The following is a 4,333-nucleotide window of genomic DNA, read 5'->3' on the forward strand; positions in this document are numbered from 1 at the left end:
TACAGATCTCCACAAACCTATTTGTAGCACACCATCAAATAAAGCTTCAATTTATATCTTCTGAAATATTTAATGTAAAAGCTATTAAAAACTACACAAAGTAATTAAACTGAAATGTGTTATATCAAGTAGAAAGACAACAACGATAGTATCATCACGACGTGAATCCCTCACTGATTGACCAGGGAGAAGAGTAACTTGCCAAAGACAACAATGTTGATCAATTGAGCCAAAAGAAACATCAGCTTATAAGCCATAGAAACCACAAGTTGAATTTGATACATATATGTCCAGTGGCCAACATTCTTTTTTATATTTGGAACATAACTTATAAAATATATTTTATATATTCAATTTAACATATTCAATTTAACATATTTGTAATATATAAAATATATTTCATCCATGTAAAGCTATTCGGTTCGGTTCGGGATTTTTTTAGTTTTTTTAATAAATTAAAAAGACCACCCTAATTGTTCGGGACGGTTTTAAGCTTAAATAAAAAATCACGGTTTTATTGAAAAAAACACTATAAATCGGTTCGGTATGGTTTGGTTCAGTTGATTTTTCATATTTTTTTGACACCCCTACTTGTACCTATTCAGCACTCAGACTACATTGAATTTGTTCCGATTAGACACTCTTTTTACAGTCAACTAGAATTACAAAGTGTGTAATGCACTCACCGGTGTGACATGATGACTAATTAAAAGAGGACATATGACATTTGAGTGTAAAATAATAATTTAATTAAAAATAACTAAAAAGAAAAAAGAAAAGAAAAAACTATTTTCATCCAAAATAAAATCAGATCTCTTCCAAACCTTTCTCTTCATCATCCTCAGTTTCGTCGAGATCAAGCCAACATTCTTCTTCACACTAGTAGTTGACAAAACGAAGTGCGGACTCGCCTGAGCATTGTAATAGACGACAGTGTGTGGTTTGCCACGGACCGGACTTGACGGTAAAGGTGTCAATGATACAGTTCGGACGGTTATTTTATAAAATTTATATCATATCAATTTTTCAGTTATTTCACCAAAATTCGATTTTTCGAAACCTTCCCACCATCTCAGTTTTTCTTCGGTATCGGTACGGTTCGATTAATTTTCAGTTATTTTTTTTTTAAAACATCATGTTATAGTCAGTGGTAAAAGTTAAAGACACAATATCATGCATACTTCTATAGATTGGCAAAAACTCTCTAGCATTTTTACTATTTAAAAAGTGATGAATCAAGAAAACATGAAACACGACAAGAATAAAGATTGAACCCACTATTTTACGGTAGTGTAAAACAATGTTAAGGAAAGACCAATATATAATTTAGATCTCATGAGGGGGCAAATATCAATCAATATGGGACTCAAGAATTGAGTTTACTAAAATTAAGTATCCAATAAGAGAAATTTAAAATCATACGAGAGGAAAGATATATAATACTTTGTAGCTTTCTATCCAAGATCGTTAGAATACTTTGTAGCTTACAAGCTAGGTACTACTCGAGATGCTAGAACTAGATTAATTTCAATATGAGTAGTATAATAGGTTTCAGAGTTGGAACTTCAGGTGTTACTTATGTTGTCAGCTTGTAGTCGTTTTCATCATCACGAACCCAAAGTGAAAATTTTAATATTTTATTATATTAAAATGTAATATATAAAATATATTTTACACATATAAAGTTATTAGATTGGTTAGGTATTATTTCAGTTTATTTATATAAAATTAAAAACCAACATAATTATTCAGTACGGTTATAAATCTATATAAAAATCGTCGGTTTTATCAAAAGAAACCTAAAAATCGGTTCGATACAATACGGTTCGGTCGATTATGTCGATTTTTTGAAAATCATTGACACCCCTACTTGACGAAGCACTAACATATGGAGTGGAACACGAACTATCAATATCGTCAGGGAACATGCCGGCCTCCGCGGCGAAACCGATTTCAGGCCCAACGACAACGAACCAGCTGAAGACTATAATTTCAATTTCAAGCCAAACAATTTCAATTCCAAAGTCAAGCTCTGTAAAAAAATTGACAGCAAGAGTTCCGGAAATTTTTTGTGGGAAGCTTCAAATGAATTTTAATGGAGTCTTCAAATTTTCATATGAACATTCTTCATCCAAAGTGACAAAAAGGTGCTTTAATCAAGAAATTAAGCGGAAATAAACAACTATCGTTCATTTCAATTAAAATTTTGCCAGCAAAATTGAATTCCAAATCTGGGTTTTCACACCAATATTCAAAGTGTTTGAACAGTGATTTTCCGACAAAGATGGCCAGATTTTTCTCTCCCTTTCTTTCAGTTTTTCCTATTTCGTTCTTCCATATTCTCGTAAGATTTTCCAAATTTAGTGTGGTGGTGTTTGGGTGGATGGTGGTAGAAGGTGGAATAAGTGGCACGAAGAGTGAGGTAGAAGAAGGAGAATAGTATAAGAACTATTCACCAAAAAAAAAAACTACACACAATATGTCTAGTCAGCGAAAAGTGCCTAAACAACACAGTCGAATTCTACTTTAGGTGTCTAAATGGTGCAAGGTTCAATTGAGGTGTCTAAGTGAAATTTTTTATCAACCACAGGTGTTTTTCGATGGGTTTTCCTATGTGAAATATTATGGATTTCTTAATTGGTGTTTTTGAACGGGACTGGAGCTAAGTTCATACATGAATTGAGTTTTGAAATTTCTTCTAAAGCCAACTTCAGTTTCTTGAGATCTCCAACGGAACGTAACTGAATAGTAATACAACAGACATTTTCTTGTTTCTCTCGTTTTGTTTTGCGTTTGTTATATGATGTGCCTCTTAACAAACAAGTGTCATCAAAGCGCTTGTAGTCCAACCGGTTAGGATAATTGCCTTCTAAGCAATAGACCCGGGTTCGACTCCCGGCAGACGCATTTCCTTTTATTTTTAGGGAAAATTACGCTTGCATTTCCTTTTATTTTTAGGGAAAATTACGCTCTATGTCTAATGGGAGAAAATATTTACCCATATTTTGAGTTTGTTACCCGGTTTAGTCCATATTTGTTTATATACACCTTTTATACACTTTTATACAAGGTTGATACATTATGTATAATGTTTTCCCCAGTATAATGTTGTATAATATTGTATAAACTGAAAATATGGCAATGTAGCGTAATATTTTATGTTGGGTTGTATATTTTGGAAGTTTCCGTTTAATACTTAAGTGAAGTTTAAGGTATGTATGGAGAGAAGTTTTGGAAATAATAGGCAATAGAGGGGGGGCGGGGTAAACTAGGGAGGTTAGACTTGATACTTAAGAGAAGTTTTAAGTTATGGAGAATCAATGTGTTGTAGCACAGTCCATCCAATGTCACTGTCCAAGCTCTATGACGCATTATAGGTCGTTCCATAAGTTTAAAATTGTAGCAATACTATAGTGTAATGAGACGATATAGAAAGTGTATTAACTGCAACTTGCTGACTAAACTTTTTGTGCTTTCAGTGTTGTCAATAGAGGAAGTAAAGAATGAATTGCCTATTTCTAAGTAAATGTAGTTGTCTTTCAATTGTGCTCATTTAATGTTCGGTGAATTATTTAATGAAAATTTTACTTGTCATTAAGCCTGTCAACCGGTCCGGTTGGACCGGTTAAAACCGGTAACTGGACCGTTTAAACTGGAATCGGTGGACCGGTTTACCGGTTAACGGTTTACCGGGATTTTTATACCGGTCCAGTTTTCAATTTTTGGGACCGGTTGACCGGTTAAAACCGGTTAACCGATCAATTTTTTTTTTAAATCTGCTGCGTGGACTGGACCGTTGGGCAACGACAGTCCATTTTGCAAAAAATGGCCGTTGCCAACAGCTCCAAACGTCCCTTTTGGCCTCCCAAACTTTTTTTTATACACTTTGACTCATCCCCCACCCCTATATAAACCCCTCTCCATTTCCAATTTTAATCCACACCAATTCACTCTTCTCTTTCTCTCAATTTCTCTCAATTATAGCTACTTTGCAACAATTAGGCACTTTAAATTTCTCTCAATTAAATATTATAAAGTTTTATTTTAGTTTCAATTATTAATTTTGCAATTATAAAAAAAAATTGTTGGTGGAGTTGGTGATCTTGCAACAATCCGAAGTAGCTCCAAAGCTTTGGTGGATTTGCAATTCTAGTCGCCTTCACTTTGGTGGAAAGTAGTCCGGCAATTTGGTACCTTCGTTCCAACTCTATCTTTATTTTCCGCTATTTAATTTACGCAATTTAATTTGTTGCAATTTATTTTCTTGTGATTTATTTGCATGTGATTTAAATTAATTCTATTTAATAATGTCGAAGAGAGTGAGACGTGGTGG

General features: G+C 33.6%; 1 non-coding gene across 1 annotated transcript; it reads left to right on the forward strand.

Moving 5' to 3' along the window:
• Positions 1-2,834: 2,834 nt before the first annotated feature.
• On the forward strand, positions 2,835-2,907 carry TRNAR-UCU (transfer RNA arginine (anticodon UCU)). Its single transcript has one exon. It is a non-coding gene; the product is annotated as a tRNA-Arg (tRNA).
• The last annotated feature ends 1,426 nt before the right edge of the window (positions 2,908-4,333 follow it).

The sequence above is a fragment of the Lycium barbarum genome, chromosome 1 (genome assembly GCF_019175385.1).
Source record: "Lycium barbarum isolate Lr01 chromosome 1, ASM1917538v2, whole genome shotgun sequence".
Taxonomy (NCBI): Eukaryota; Viridiplantae; Streptophyta; class Magnoliopsida; order Solanales; family Solanaceae; genus Lycium; species Lycium barbarum.